At 39.0% G+C, this 17,097-nt stretch overlaps 1 protein-coding gene across 8 annotated transcripts in view; it reads left to right on the top strand.

Moving 5' to 3' along the window:
* Positions 1-17,097, top strand: part of RFX4 (regulatory factor X4) — a 155,460-nt gene that overhangs the window by 93,067 nt on the left and 45,296 nt on the right. The gene's annotated exons all lie outside the window — the stretch shown is intronic.

Consider the following 17,097-nt stretch of genomic DNA (forward strand, 5'->3'; position numbering starts at 1 on the left):
TGGACATACTGGCGGGGGAGGGGGACACCACTTATCCCACTACATGAACTGTATGTGCAGAATAAGTTCCTACAGGGCTGAATTTTTGGTTCAAAGGGTATGTGACTTAAACTTTTCTCAGTGAAGTTTTGATGTGCATTTCTTTTATTATGAAATTGAGTATCTGTTTGTATCTTTAAGAGCAACTTCTGTTTTTTTTCCTGTGACCTCTCAGTTCTTATCCTTTGATTATTTTTCTATTTGGTGGTTGATGTTTTTCCCGTTGATTTATAGGAACTCTTTATTATTTTTAAAGATGTTATTTATTTATTTGAGAGAGAGAGAGATAGCGAGAGAGAGCATGAGCAGGGAGGAGAGGGAGAAGCAGGCTCCCTGATGAGCAGGGAGCCCGATGCGGGGCTCGATCCCAGGACCCTGGGACTATGACCTGAGCCAAAGGCAGATGCATAACTGACTGAGCCACCCAGGTGCCCCCAGGAGCTCTTTATTGATTGGGTATAATAACCATTTATCTGTGTTAAGAGTTGCAAATAGTTTCTCATTTTGCTGTCATTCTTTTGTCTTTGCCACACAGAAATATATTTATGTAGTTGAATTTATTAGTCCTTGCTTTTATGGCTTCTGGATTCAGTATCATAGTTTTAAAAGTCCTCCCCATTCCAATGATTAAGTAATTTTCCCATGGTTTATCACACTAACTTTATGGCCTAATTTTGTACTTTTGAATCTTTGTTCAATCTGGAACTCATCCTGGTGTAAGATGTGAAGTGTGGCTTTGTTTTCTCCTCAGCAGCTATCCTGTTCTCCCAGCACCATATGCTAATTATTCCATCCTTTCTTCACAGAGTTGAGATGCCACTTTTTTTGTATAGTAAATTTTATATGTATTTGGAGCTGTTTCTGGACTTCCTATCCTATGCCCTTAATATTTCTATACATTCATGTTCCAGGGTCATTCTGTTTTGTTTTGTGCTTTTAAACATATTTAGTAGGACTAGCTCCTCATACTTACTTTCCTTTTTTAATAATTTCCCTATTATTATCACTTATTTTTCCATATGAACTACCTTGTCATCAGTTTGTCTATTTCTGTATATATGTACATATATAACATTTGCACATGTATTCTTATTGGGATTACATTACATTTAGAGATCAATTTAGGGAAAATTATATATATATGATATTGAGAATTCCTAACAAAGAACATGGTTTGCCTTGACATTTATTCTGATCTTCAATTTTGTGACTGCAGGAATTGTAAATGTTTTTTTTTCCATATAAATCTTACACATTTAAAAAAAGTTATTCTATATATTTATCTATTTGTTGCTATTGTGAATGCAGTCTTTTCCTCCGTAATTCTTGACAGATGATGGTTTGTGTATATGAAACCTACTGATACCCATGTGTTGTATTTGGAGCTGGCTATGTCAAGCTTATCTTGTTGTATTTCTTTTTTCAGATTCTCTTAGATTTTCAATGTTTAGAATATTACTGTCTACAAATACAGATAATTTTACTGTTGTTTTCTAATTTTTACACCTCTCATTTATTTCTCTTATCTAATTACATTGCCTCAAGAACATGTTGAACTTCTTGACTTTGATGAAAATGCATCTAGTGCTTCTATGACATTGTCCTGGCTTTTGGATTAAGACCGATATATTTTATCATGTTAAGGAATGTCTGTCTTTTCTTAATCATTAAATGTTTTATGAAGGATGGTTGTTGAATATTATCCAATGGTTTTCATCATCTATGGAAATTATTATATTATCCATCTCCTAATATTGAACCATTCTCGCATTCCTAGAATAAACCCACTTGCTCATAGTATATTTTTTTAATGTGCTACAGGATTTTATTTGCTAATGTTTTATTTAGAGTTTCTGCATCAAAGTCATAAAGTGAGATTGGTCTCCAATTTTCTTTTTGTGTTTAATCTTCATTAGTTGTTGGTATCAATGTTATTCTTGCTTCATAAAAGAAATCTGAAGCTTCTCCCCACCCCCACTTCCCCTAAGTTCTGATACACTTTAAATAGCATTGAAATTATTTGCTCTTGAAGACTATATGGAATTAATTCCCCTTTGAAGGCATCTGGGTGTGGTGTTTTGTGGGAGTAAATCTTTGAAATTTTTCTTTTTTTTTTTTTTTCTATAGTAATTGGTTCGTTTAGATTTTCTGTCTTCTCTGAGGTAAGTTTTGATAAGTTATATCTTCCTAGAAAATATCCACTTCTAGATCTTTAAATTTATTTGCTTACGGTTGAGCAAAGTGGGTTTGTAGACTCATTGAGTTTCCTCTGTGTCTGATTATTTCTGCTTTAATACATTTTAGTTGGTGTAGTTGTGCTTTCTGCTACTTGTTTGTGATAATTTACCTGTTTTATTTTTTCAAGAAACATGCTCTTAGATATATTTATTGGTACTATTACTCTTTCTTTTTTTTTTAATAAATTAAATTCTTTTAACTCATTTATTTTACTTTCCTAAGTTTACTCTGTTCTTCATTTATTCAACAAATACTTTATTGAGTGTTCACTCTATAGTTTGTTGTTTTATCAGTGACCAAAAACAATTGACAAAAATTATTTCATTCTTGTTTAATAATATAAATATTTCAGGCTTGGGTTTTTCTTTGAGCACTATTTGAGCTGCATCCTGTAGGTTTTGATATGTAATATTTTAACATTGTTATTTTCTAGATATTTTGCAACTTTAGTTTGGAGTTCCTCTTTGTCCTAAAAATTTTAAAAGAGTACTTAAAAACTTCCAATTGTTAGGAACTATTATCTTCTGGTTATGTTACTCATTTTAGCTTTTTATTGCCTTGTGATTAGTGACTGTTTTCTGAACTATTTCTTCTTTTGAGATTTTACTTAGATTTTATTTGTTGTCTAATATATGGTCAATTTTGTGACCTTTGGAAAGAAGAAGCACTCTCTGTCTTTGAAGTACAGACTTTGGCAGATCTGTATTTGGGTCAAGATTATTGTTATTTCATTCCTTTTTTTTAAGATTTTATTTATTTATTTATTTATTTGAGAGAGAGAGCACAAGCAGGAGGTAATGGCAGAGGGAGAGGGACAACCAGTGATCTCTGATCACTAGTGAGTTGAACATTATTCCAAGTTTTCGGAATATTGAAATCCCCTGTTCAGTAAAATACCTGTTAGAATTCCTTACCCATTTTTTTTTTCCTACTGGTATGCTTGCCTTTTATTATCTGTGTGTGTGTGTGTGTGTGTGTGTGTGTGTGTAATTTCTTTTTTTTAAAGATTTTATTCATTTATTTGAGAGAGCGAGAAAGAGAGCACAAGCAGAGGGAGAAGGACAAGCAGACTCCCTGCTGAGCAGGGAGCCCGACACAGGACTCGAGCCCAGGTCCCTGAGATCATGACCTGAGCCGAAGGCAGACTCTTAACCAACTGAGCCACCCAGGCATCCCAATTGTTATTTAGTTCCTCTGTTGTCTTAGTGCTGTCCACTTAGACTGTTATGGACCAAGACCGATAAATAGGTTTAAGACTTATTACTAATATGTGCTAACCTATTTCACCTTGAATCTCCCTTAGTTTTTGTTTTTGAATGTTGATGCTATGTTATATGATGCTTGATATTTCTAGCTACTTTAATCTTCAATGTAATACTTTCATTATGAATCGCAACATCTTCATTGTAAATTGTACTCTTAGCATTATTTTTTTTAGTACACTTAGCATTATAAAGTCTAATTCAAGTTTTTTTTTTGGCCCAGAATTTGGGTTGTCTGATATTAAGATCATGACCTCTGTGTTATTTTTGTTTTCATCTGTTTGAATACATTTGCCCATCTTTTTATTTTTAACCTTTATAACTCACTTATATGCAGAACCATTTTAGAATTTGTTTTATAGTTCAATCTGATTTTTTCTCTTACTAGATAATAGACCAATTACATTTATTGACACAACAGATACTTTTGTTCTTAGTTCTATCATTTCATTTTATATTATGTATATGTTTATAGATTTTTATTTAATTTTATTTTTAAAATTCAGGCTTATTGAAGTATACTTTGTATATATTAACATTCACCATTTTTAGTGTATACAGTTGACCCTTGAACAACACAGGGATTAGGGTGCCGATCCCCTGTGCAGTTGAAAATTTGTGTATAACTTTCAACACCCCCAAAACTTAAGTACTAATAGACTATTGCTGACCAGAAGCCTTACCAATAACATAAACAGGCAGTTAACACCTATTTTGGTTGTTACGTGTATTATATACTATATTCTTACAATAGAGTAAGCCAGAGAAAGGAAAATGCTGTTAAGAAAATCATAAGAAAGAAAAAATAAATTTACAGTACAGTATTTATTGAAAAACAATTCCTGTATAAGTGTGCTCACAGAGTTCATATCCATGTTGTTCAAGTGTCAACTGTATAATTGAAATATAGTTTCATCACTTTAAAATTTTTCTCATGCCCCTCTTCCTCCCACTGCCAGCCCCTTATCATTCGGGGTTTGCATGGCATACCCTTTTCCACCCTGTTACTCTGTGTCTTCTTATTTATTTATTTATTTATTTATTTATTTATTATTTTAAAGATTTTATTTATTTATTTGACAGAGAGAGACACAGCGAGAGAGGGAACACAAGCAGGGGGAGTGGGAGAGGGAGAAGCAGGCTTCCCGCTGAGCAGGGAGCCCGATGCGGAACTCGATCCCAGGACCCTGGGATCATGACATGAGCCGAAGGCAGATGCTTAACGACTGAGCCACCCAGGCACCCCTCTGTGTCTTCATATTTAAAGTAGATCTTATGTAACCAATATAGTGAGTTTTTGCTTTTTTATCCAATCTGACAATTTCCATTTTTAGTTGCCATGTCTAGGCCTTTGCATTTAATGATATTAATGATACGGTGCATTAAAAATTTCCATCTAACCAGTTGTTTTCTTTTTTTTAAAGATTGTTTATTTTTAGAGAGTGTGACAGAGCATGAGCGCATGGGGGGAGGGGTAGAAGGAGAGAATTTTCAAGCAGACTCCCCACTGAGCCCAGAGCCCCGCGTGGGGCTCAATCACATGACCCTGAGATCATGACCTGAGCTGAAACCAAGAGTCGGGCGCTCAACTGACCAAGCCTCACAGGTGCCCCCCCACTAGTTGTTTTCTATTAGTTCCTTCAGTTTTTATCCATTTTTCCTCTCTTTGTGTCTAGTTTTAAATTAAATTTTTTTATTCTATTTTATCTCCATAACCAGACTGTTATTTATATCTCTTTAAAAAAATTTTTTAGTGGTTGCCTCTAGGTTTAAGATCTTTCTTCCTTACAGCCCACATTCAATAACATAATATTGTTATGTTAATCATCATACATTACATCAGATAATATCATGCTGCTTCTCACGTAGTACAGGGACCTTACAACAGTCTACCCTCATTTCATTCTCTCATTTTTTATGCGGTTGCTGTCACACATTTTGGTTTCGTATATGCTCTAAACTCACATACATTGTTACTGTTTTTGCTTTAGATAATTATCCTTTAGAGCAATTAAAGATATGGAAAACAATCTTTAAATTTACCTTCAGTCTAATGATTTCTGATCCTCATTTCTTTATATAGATCCCAGTTTCTGTGATATATTATCATATCCCCCTGCCTGAAGAACTTTTCTAACATTGCAGGTCGGGTGCTACTGAATTATTTCAGCTTTTGTTGGTCCAAAAAAGTCTATTTCTCTTTCATTTCTGAAAGATACTTTCAGTGGGTATGGTGTTCTGGATTCACAAGTTTTGCGTTTTGTTTTCAGCACTTTAAAGATTTTAATCTGTTTTTTCTGGCTTGCATGTTCGTACATCTTGCCCATTCGGTATACAATGTGCCTTTTTCTCCCCCTCTGGCTGCCTTCAAGATTTTCTCTATCTTTAGCTTTTAGCTGTTTAAATATGATGTGTCTCGTTGTTTTGTTTTGTTTTTTTTAATCCTGCTTGAGATTTTTTGAACGTCTTAGATCTGTGCTTTGATGTGTTTCATTATATTTGGAAAACTCCCTGCCATTATCTTCTGCTCTGTTTTCTCTCTCTCTTCTCCTTCTGTTATTTCAGTTACATGCATGCCATACCATTTGATATTGTTCCACAACCGCCTTGGAGGCTCTGTTTAACTTTTTTCACTCATTTTGTGGTTTGGTTTAGGTCATTTTTATTGGCCTATCTGTAGGCGTACTGATTTTTTTCTACTATATGTCAACTTTACTAATGAAGCTGTTGATGGCATTCTTCATCTCTGTTGCCATGTTTTGTTTTTATTTTCATTTCTAACATTTCATTTTTATTCTTTCTGTTTCTGCTGAAATTCCTCACCTGTTCATGCTTATTGTTTATCTTTTCCATGGGAGCCTTTGACATATTAACCATGGTTATTTTAAATTCCCTGTTTGATAGTCAGGTTCTCTTGATTGCTTTATCTCTTGAGAGTGGATCCTTTCTCTTTTTAAAACTTTTATTTTTGGAGAATAGTTGACCTACAATGTTATATTAGTTTCAGGCATATAGCATAGTGATTGGACAATTCTATACATTATCAGTGCTCACTGAAATAAGGGTAGTTACCATCGGTCACTATCCAACATTATTATAATATTGACTATATTCCCTATGCTGTACCTTTCATCCCTGTGACTTACTTGTTTTAAAACTGGAAGTTTGTACATCATAATTCCCTTCACCTATTTTGCCCATTCTCCCTACCCCCCTCCCCTCTGGCAACCACCAGTTTGTTCTCTGTGTTTATGAGTCTGTTTCTGGTTTTATGTTTGGTTGGTTGGTTTTTAGAATCCACGTATAGGTGAAATCATATGGTATTTGTCTTTTTTTTTTAATTTTTATTGTTATGTTAATCATCATACATTACATCGTTAGTTTTTGATGTAGTGTTCCATGATTCATTGTTTGTGCATAACACCCAGTGCTCCATGCAGAACGTGCCCTCTTTAATACCCATCACCAGGCTAACCCATCCTCCCACCCCCCTCCCCTCTAGAACCCTCAGTTTGTTTTTCAGAGTCCATCGTCTCTCATGGTTCATCTCCCCCTCCAATTTCCCCCCCTTCATTCTTCCCCTCCTGCTATCTTCTTCTTCTTTTTTTTTTTTCTTAACATATATTGCATTATTTGTTTCAGAGGTACAGATCTGTGATTCAACAGTCTTGCACAATTCACAGCACTCACCATAGCACATACCCTCCCCAATGTCTATCACCCAGCTACCCCCTCCCCCCCCCCCCCCCCCCCACCCCAGCAACCCTCAGTTTGTTTCCTGAGATTAAGAATTCCTCATATCAGTGAGGTCCATATGGTATTTGTCTTTTCTGTCTGACTTATTTCACTTAACATAATACTTTCTAGGTTCATGCATTTTGTTGCAAATGGCAACATCTCATTCTTTTTATGGTGAAGTAATATTCCGTTGTGTATATATACCACATCTTCTTTATCTAGTTATTGGTGGGCACTTGGGCTGCTTCCATATCTTGGCTGTTGTAAATATGCTGCAGTGGATATAGGAATGCATATATCTTTTCAAATTAGTGTTTTCATTTTGAGTAAACAGCCAGAGTGGAATTACTGAATTGTATGGTATTTCTATTTGTAATTTTCCAAGGAACCTCCATACTGTTTTCCACAGTGATTGAATTAATTCACCTTTTCACCAACAGAGCAGGAAGGTTCCCTTTGCTCCATATCTTCACCAACACTTCTTATTTTTTGCTTTTTTGATACTACCCATTGTGACTGGTGTGAGGTACTATCTCATTGTGGTTTTGATTTGTGCTTCCCTGGTGATTAGCGATGTTGAGCATCTTTTCCTGTGTCTGTTTGCCATCTGTAGGTCTTCTTTGAAAAATGTCTATTCAGGTCCTCTGCTTATTTTTAATTGGATTACCTGTTTTTTGGTGTTGAGTTGTATATGTTCTTCATATATTTTGGATATTAACCCCTTATTGGATACATCATTTGCAGATATCTCCTCCCATTCAGTAGATTGCCTTTTTGTTTTGTTGATTGTTTCCTTTGCTGTGCAAAAGCTTTTTATTTTGATGTAGTCCCTATAGTTTATTTTTGCTTTTGTTTCCCTTGCCTGAGGAGACATATCCATAAATGTGTTACTAAGGTCAATGTCCAAGAGATTACTACCTAGGTTTTCTCTTAGGAGTTTTGTGGTTTCAGGTCTCATATTTAAGTCTTTAATCTATTTTGAGGGTTTTTGTGTGTGTTTTTGTCTTGTTTTCCCAACACCATTTGTTTCAAAGGCTGTCTTTTGCCCATTGTATATTCTTGCCTCCTTTGCCATAGATAAATTGACCATATGAGCATGGGTTTATTTCAGACTCTCTATCCTGTGCCAGTGATCTATATGTCTATTTTGTCCCAGTACTTTACTGTTTTGATTACTTTAGCTTTGTAGTATATCTTAACATCTGGGATTGTGGTACCTTCCGCTTTGTTCTTTCTCAAGATTGCTTTGGCTATTTGGGATTTTTTGTGTTTCCTTATCAATTTTAGGATTATTTGTTCTAGTTCTCTGAGAAATACTGTTGGTGTTTTGATAGAGATTGCATTGAATCTATAGATTACTTTGGGTAGTATGGACATTTTAACAATATTAGTTCTTCTAATCCATAAGCATGTATTTCTTTATATTTGTTCATGTTGTATTCTGTTTCTTTCATCAGTGTCTTACAGTTTTTAGAGTATAGGCTTTTCACCTCCTTGGTTAAAGTTTATTCCTAGGTATTTTATTCTTTTTGGTGCATGTGTATATGGGATTGTTTTCTTAATTTCTTCTTCTGCTACTTCATTATTAGTGTATAGAAATGCAATAGATTTCTGTATATTAATTTTGTGTCCTGTAACTTTACTGAACTCATTTATTAGTTCTAATAGTTTTACGGTGGACCCTGGGGTTTTCTATATATAGTATCATGTCATCTGCAGTTTTACTTCTACTTTACCAGTTTGGATGCCTTTTAATTCTTTCTCTTGTCTGATTGCTGTGGCTAGGACTTCTGGTACTCTGTTGACTAAAAGTTGGCAAGAGTGAACATCCTTGTCTTGTTCCTGTTTCATTTATTTCCACTCTGATCTTTATTCCTTCCTTCTACTAACTTGGGGCTTTGTTCTTTTTCTAATTCCTTTATGTATAATATTAGATTATTTGAAATATTTTTTGTTTCTTGAGGTAGCCCTGTATCACTATAAACTTCCCTCTTAGAACTGCTTTTGCTGTGTCCCAAAGATTTTGGACCATTGGGTTTTCAATTTCATTTGTCTCTATGTATTTTTTTAAATTTTTTATTTAAATTCAGTTTTGTTAACATATAGTGTATTATTAGTTTCAGGGGTAGAATTTAGTGATTCATCAGTTGCATATAACACCCAGTACTCATTCCATCAAGTGCCCTCCTTAATGCCCATCATTTCCTCTTTGATTTCTTCATTGACCCATTGGTTGTTTAGTAGCATTTTGTTTAGCCTCCATGTGTTTGTGTTTTTTCTAGTTTTTTTTTTTTTGTAATTGATTTCTAGTTTCATACCCTTGTGATCAGAAAAGATGCTTAATAATATTTAAATATTAAATTTATTGAGACTTGTTTTGTGACCTAACATGTGATCTATCCTGCAGAATGTTCCATATGAACTTGAAAAGAATGTGCATTCTGCTGTTTTAAGATGGAATGTTTTGAATATATCTGTTAAGTCCATCTGGTCTAATGTATCATTCAAAGCCACTGTTTCCTTATTGATTTTCTGCCTGGATAATCCGCCCATTGATGTAAATGGGCTGTTAAGTTCCCCTACTATTAATGTATTACTGTCAACTTCTCCTTTTACGTCTGTTAATATTTGCTTTACGTATTTAGGTGCTCCTGTGTTGGATGCTTGGATATTTATAATTGTTTTATCCTCTTATTGGATGGATTCCTTTATCATTATGTAATGCCCTTCTTTGTCTCTTGTTACGGCCTTTGTTTTAAAGTCCTTTTTTGTCTTATATAAGTATTGCTACCCATCATTTTTTTCTTTTTTCACTCTCATTTTGCATACCTTCACTTTCAGTCTGTATGTGTCTTAGGTCTGAAATAAGTTTCTTGTAGGCAGCATATAGATGAGTCTTGTTTTTTTTATCCATTTAGTCATAGTGGTTCTTTTTCTTAATTTTCTGTGTATCCTATAATTTTTTATTGACTTCAAAACAGTGGTTAGAACAGTAGAGACTGCTTAAAAAAAAAAAAAGAAAAAAGAACAGTAGGGACTGAAGTAGATAGTATTTATGCCTGGAAATAGACATGCCTCTTTTCTCCTAGGCTCTTAATGTGAGGAATTGAGTTGAGTTGAGTCAGTTGATTCAGGCATTGATTGGGTGTGGGTTTTGCTGTTGCTATGGGTACCCTCAGTGGACTACCAGATCCAAATTCTTCTGGGGTACCTGTGCTTATGTTGGAAGTTTGTTTGTTGAGGGGGTTATTTTCAATGTTGCTGCTACACCCTTAGGCCTTCCCTGTAAGTATACACACTTGTTAGCCGCTTTGGGGCTGAGGTGGGGGGGGTGGGGGTTCCCTGCTGTCCTGGCTTAGTCCCAGCAAGCCCTGTGTTTTTGGCTCTCAGAGTTGGGCAATCTCAGTGATCCTGTCCCATCCCAGAGAGAAACCTCTAATAGTCTGAGCCTGTGATGGGTTTCTACCAAGGTTAGGGAGTTTTTTGTTTTCATTTCCCCCACCCGCAATTGGTCTCTTTCTTTGCCTACAGTCAACAGTGTTTCTGTCCTCCCGCTAGCCACTTGAGGCTTTTGTTGCATAGGGAAGAGAGGGCTGGCTAGGGCTTCATGCTATTCCCACAGCAGTGGTTGCTCCCCTCCTGCAAACAGGCACCTCAGAGATAGGCTTCCTCCATTCTCTGTTCTTGGGGATTCTTCATTAGAACCTGGTGAGGTCTGTGGAGAAGATCTTGTGAATAGATGTAAACTTCCTTTGCATCCGTCGCTCCCAGAGTTCTATACTCTCATGTGAGTTCATACATTGCCTTTAGCAATTTGTTTTACAAATTGAGCTGAATTCTTTTTACTTAGATGTCCCACTTTCCTCCCTCAGATATAGATGAACCTGTTCCCAAGTCCTCCTCTCTTTGGAGGTACCTGTCTTTCTATGTATTCCAAGCTAGGCGATTGTGACCTCAGCCGTCTGATGGGTTAAAGAACAGTTAGGATTTTGCAGATTATCTGGCTTTCTCTTGTTATGGTGGGAGTGTTACTCTTTCTAATTTTCCACATTCTAGGTGGAACAGAAACACACCTAGAAAGGCAACAAAGATTACATCCTGGTGGGATTATGGTCAAATTTTAGTCTCATTTTTTTCTATATTTTTCTAGTGTTCTAATTAAGACGGGATTTTTTTATAACCCTGTGCAAATGCATATATATCTGATTTTAAATTTTAAATATGCATAGGACTATGAAAATAAATATATACATATATTATATATATATATATGGACCCCTTTAGGCTTTGAGTTATTCTTTCTTGCACATTGTTCAGGGGAACTAGATCGTGGCCAAATGTGTACCTTTGTTTTGTAGTGAGCTCCTGGGGGTCAGCGGAAGTATACACACCTTTATATGAGAGCTTCACCTACCTCTAGTAGTGCTTACTAGGTGTTACACACAGGCAAGGCATCTGTAGTTTGTTATGAAGCAGTTTGTGGGGTGCTAATGAAATGCTGACCCCTGCCTCCTCCTCTATAATTGGCTTGTTTTTATAGACATAAAAATTGAAGCTTAAGAGCTGAAATAACTTTAGTCCACCTTTACCTGCAAATAAATGAAACAGTCACGACTCAACTGTTGATTCTTCATTAAACAGTGTTTACTGATTACCACAACATGCAGGGCACTATGCTGAGTCCTGGAGCAATGCATTAAAGAAGATACACGTGCTCCCTGCTCTGACTAAGGTCACCATCTGCCCGAGGAGACCATTTTTAAAAATTATATTGTTAACTAATTGCCAAAGTGATCCTTGACTTAGAAATCCAGCACCTTTCTCATGAAATCAGGGAGAAAAAGTTATTCAAAAGACCAGACCTCATCAGACAGCTGACTTTTCACAATTTTATGTGCTCATTCCTCCCTGAAGCCTGTTTGAGTGCCTTCTGTGTGCCCGGCCCTGTGCTAGGCCAGGGTAGAAAGGAGATCGGACTCTGGAGGTTCGCACTAGCTGACTAGCTCAGACCCGCCTCTTACCTTCTAACTCAGTAAAGCATATTGAAATTCAGGTGAACAAGTGATAATATAGAGATAACCATGAACCATTTGCTGTTTATTTATAAGAAAGGTAGATCATTCTCAAACTTGGGCTTTTCACCTCTTGTGACCTCCCAGGTGATCTTCGTGTAGTGGTTGTTAGTGATGATTGGTTTATCAGAAGTAAGGAAGTGTGTGTGTGCACGCACGTGCACATATGTGTATAGGGGTGGTGGATGGGCAGGGAAGATGAGATATCAGAGAAGCAAAGAGAAGACTGAGATACCAGAGCTTTGGAGGCAAACACATGTGGGCCTCCATCTTGCTTGTCCACTTATTTGTTATCTCCTCGGACAAATCAAGTAACTTCTCTGAGCCTTGGTTTCTCACCTCTCTGCTGGGACTAACAATAGTACCTACTTCATAGGGTAGACGTGAGGATTAAATAAGAAAACACGTGTGAAGTGTTTAGCACTTGGCACACTGCACTCATTAAAAGGTAGCTGGTATCAGCGCTGTTGCTGTTGTTCCAGCATCACGGCTGGAAGTCAGTCGGAGAGTTCCAAGTGTGGAATTAAGATGCAGGAGAAGGGCTGAAGCTGGAGCTATAGACAAGGGAGCCACCTGCGTAAAAGGGATGAGAAGGTACGGCACTGGAGGTACAGCACAGACCCTGGGAGTGCCAGCCTGCGGAGTGAGATGGAAGGAGACAAGGTAAGTTAGCAGAGAAGGCTGTCAGGCCACAGGGTGCATACCATCGAAGGAGAGTATGTGAGGAAGGGGGTGAGGGTCAGCATCATCTGATGCTGCAGGAAGGTGGAGCAGGCCAAGAGGCCACTCCAAGCTAGGTGATCAGGAGGCCAGCTCCTCTCTTGCTCTGTTCAGATTACTCCTAAAAATCTGGCAGTCCCAGTTCCAAGTCCCAAAATAGAATCCTTTTCAGGATGAGTTGCTTCCCGCTTTTCTTCACTGTAATAAAATCAAACGATTGCACAAAGGAAAAGACCCATCACTGGTCCTGCTGCTTACTTCCTGCTCCCGTATGAAGGCCAGCTCCTCTACGCCAGCTGCAAGTAATGGCCCCTGGGAAAGGTGTCATGGGTGTGGAATGGCAGCCCACCCTCCTTGATGGTACAACAGCCATCATATGATCACTCCAAACACCTCTCTAAATGTTGACCTCTGTCAAGAGTGGCCAAATATTCTGAGAAATCTTCTCACTTAAGTTGGATCCAATGTGCTAATTGCCGAGAATGTACTTTGGCTTTATTATGTGTGCAGTACTTTTGGTTCACTCAGTATTCAACATTTATTAAGCACCTCTTGGATATCAAGCACTCTGCTAGGCACAGGGGGTACATATACCACTTTTCTTTCATGAAGACATCCTTGACAACATTCTTTATTCATATACCCACATCCACTCACCAGGACCTCCTGGTTAGCTCTGCCTTCCAAATATTTTAATATGACCACATTGCATTATTTCCACTGTTACCACCCTCAACCAGGATGCTTTCTTGCCTAGATTATTGGGATAACCTCCAAACAGATCTCCCTGTTTTGTCCTTGCCCTTCTATACTCGACTCTCATCCCAGGAACCAGACTGATCTTTTTAAAACATATAGCAGTCTCAAGAGTGTTGAGATAGTTGGTAGAGCTGGGAGTGTGGGGAGACTGGCAGTTTCAGATCCTGTGGTCAGCACTTGAACCCAACCTCTGAAGTTGTTAAGGAAGGGAGGGAACCGGCTATAGTCTGGGGCAGGAGCTTTCCAGGCTGAGGGAACAGCAGATGCAAAGGCCCTGGTGAGGTTGTTAAGGACCTGAAGAAACAGAAAGGAAGCTGGTGCTGTGGGAATTGAGTAAGCTGGCAGGGGGTAAGGGTGGAGGTGGGGAGAGGGAGTGGGAGGAGCTGAAGTCAGAAAGATAAAGAGGGGTTCAGTGTGGTGTCTGGCACTATGCTAGGTGCTGAACACACAGTGATAAGCAAAATAGACATAGTCCCTGCCTCCGCATTGGAGCATATAGTCTAGTGGGAAAGATGGACATGAATCAGATAATCACACAAGTCAGTGTATAGTTACCAACTGTCACAACTTGGCCCTTCAAGAGGAACAATCAGGGGCTCTGACCTAGAGTAGGGGGTTTCAGAGAAGGTTTTCCTGTGGACGTGACACCTGCTCTGAGATCAGATTGACGAGGGGGAGTCCAGTAGGTGAAGAAGGGTGGGATGCTCTTGGACAGAAGGATGCCAAGGTCAAAGACCCTGAGGTGGGAAAGAACTAGGTGGAGGCAAGAGGGGCTGAAACATGGATGAAGAGAGAGAATGCGAGGTGAGGCTGGAGAGGAAGCAAGGCTAGAGTGTGAGCCTTGGGGATCACGGTCAGGATTTTGGTCTTTATCCTAAGAAGAATGGGAAAGCTTTGGGGGGTTTTAATCAGAAGGTGAACTAGATCAGAATTGCAAGTGTTTTAGAGAAATCCCTCTCACAATGTGGAAGACAGGGTAGAGGTAGGGAGGTAGCAGAGCAGGTAGGCTCTTGTACCCACTGTTGTAGAAGCTGTCATACTGGCCCAGGTGAGAGATGATGATAGCTGGAAGTAGGGAGAAGAGGGAAAGACTGGATGAGGTTGAGAGACAATTTGGAGATAAAATCTGCAGTACCCACTCATGGGAAGAGAGACTATTTAAGTGTCAAAACCAGATACAGTAAAAGAGGAACAACCAACCATTATAAGTCTCATGGTGTGACAGTGGGCAGTACAGGGGCCACCTACGAAGTCTCTTGCCTTAAAAAAAAATGTCACTTAATTCGATCTACTCTTTAGACCTGTCAGTTTATGAGAAGCATGCAGGATAGATGGACAGGTTAAATGGCACTATGAGGAAGACATCAACCAAATCGCTGTGGGACATTCCAGGGAACAAATAACATGAGGTGGCCAACAAACCAATGCATGAAAGAGAATTTTTAAAAAGTCTTAAGAAATAGAACAAGGCAATGTTTTGTGCAATGTGTAGACCTTTTTGGACCCTGATTCAAAGAAACCAAAAGATTGCTCTGAGAGAAATAGAGAAATCTGAGGACAGACTAGGCTTTAGATAATACATTTTTTAAAGATTTTATTTATTTATTTGAGAGAGGGAGGGAGAGCACAGAGGGAGAAGCAGACTCCCCACTGAGCAGGGAGCCTAACGTGGGACTGGATCCCAGGACCCTGAGATCATGACCTGAGCCAAAGGCAGATGCTTAACTGACTGAGCCACCCAGGTGCCCCTGGGCTTTAGATAATATTAAGGAATTGCTGTTCATTCTGTTAGGTATACTAATGGCATGGAGGTTTTAAATTGTGTGTGTGTGTGTATACACATACATACATATTTAAGTGCATGCTAGAAGATGGACACAAAGTTTCTGAAATGATACATCATGAATTTGCTTATCGCATTCCTGAAAAGACAGAGTGGCATGTGATAAACTGAACTGGGAAAATGTTGCTAGTTATTGGAGCTGGGTCAGAGATACTTGGAGGTTTATTATACCATTCTATCTTGGGGTATATTTGAAATTTTTTCATATAAAAAAGTTGAAAACAAAAACTTTAGGGAAAGTAGAGTTCACGGTGAAATAGGGAACATAAGAAAAGAACGTCTGACAGAGAAGCAATGAGTTCAGTTTGGACATGCTGAGGTTGATGTGTCTCTAGAATGCTAAATGAAGGGGCCCTGTAGGTGGTTGGTCTAGAGTTCTGGAGACCTTTGCTCTGGACCTTAAAATTAAAAGCAAGTGTAGATAGTGACTGAAGCTGTGGTCACAGAGAAGCTATCCAGGGAAGGACAAAGTGTGACAAGCAAGGGTCCAGGACTAGATGTGGAGGAGATGGAGGAAGTAAAGGCCAGGTGGAGGGGCTGAGCTTTGTGACTGAGAAGGAGTAGCCACAAGACAGGGGCCACAACCACCAGGGAAAGTGAAATGTTTCCAAAAGGAGGAGGGGCCAATAGAGCCAAATGCTGCCAAGATATCAAGCCAGATGGGAACCAAAATGAGTCCATTGGGTTCACATCTGGATGCAGCTTACTGCCTAGTGGGAGCTGTTTGGGCTGAGGGACTGGAGTGAGCAGGAGGTGAAGGAAAGGAAAGAGTGTGGACAACTCTCTGAAGAAGGACGTCTGTGAAGTGGAAGACAGAGGGTGGTACCCTGAAGAGAGAGCGTGAGGAAATAAGAGGGTTTATTTTTAAGGTGAGACATGCTTGGTGAGAGGAAGAGGTGGGATATCCGGGAGAAGGGGCGGTCAGTGAAGTGGGGTTCCTGAGGGGGTAGGAGGGGATGACATGGGGTTGGCCCTTGATTCTGTCAGGGTGGCCGGGGAGGAGAGTTGTGCTATAGTGGAATGCTGGAAAGTTCTCCCTTTGCGGCTGTGTTCCTTGAAAAGTGGGGATGGTGCCCACGGCTGGTGGAGGGTCTTGGAGAAGGTTGGCAAAGTGAGGAGTGAAGGACGAGAAACCTGATGGGACCGCCTGGTGGGGAGGGGAGGCCGGTGATCAGGGTCTGACAGGGGAGTCTGTAGGACACTGCCGAGGGCCAGGTAGGCCGTGTTGCTGGGGGACGAGGACAGTGTGATGCTCCCCAGGGGCTGAGGTCCCTGTGGAGTCAAGCCGAAGGAGGACCCAGCCCATGGTGTTCACAGGGAGAGCCTGAAAGTGATGCCCAAGGTCTTCCCGATTCCCATCTCATGCTGCAACCTGCCATCCCCTCACCCTTCACCCCCTGCCCCCAAACAGCCCTTGGCTCTCCAA

This window comes from Phoca vitulina, unplaced genomic scaffold, assembly GCF_004348235.1.
Source record: "Phoca vitulina isolate PV1807 unplaced genomic scaffold, GSC_HSeal_1.0 scaffold19, whole genome shotgun sequence".
Taxonomy (NCBI): Eukaryota; Metazoa; Chordata; class Mammalia; order Carnivora; family Phocidae; genus Phoca; species Phoca vitulina.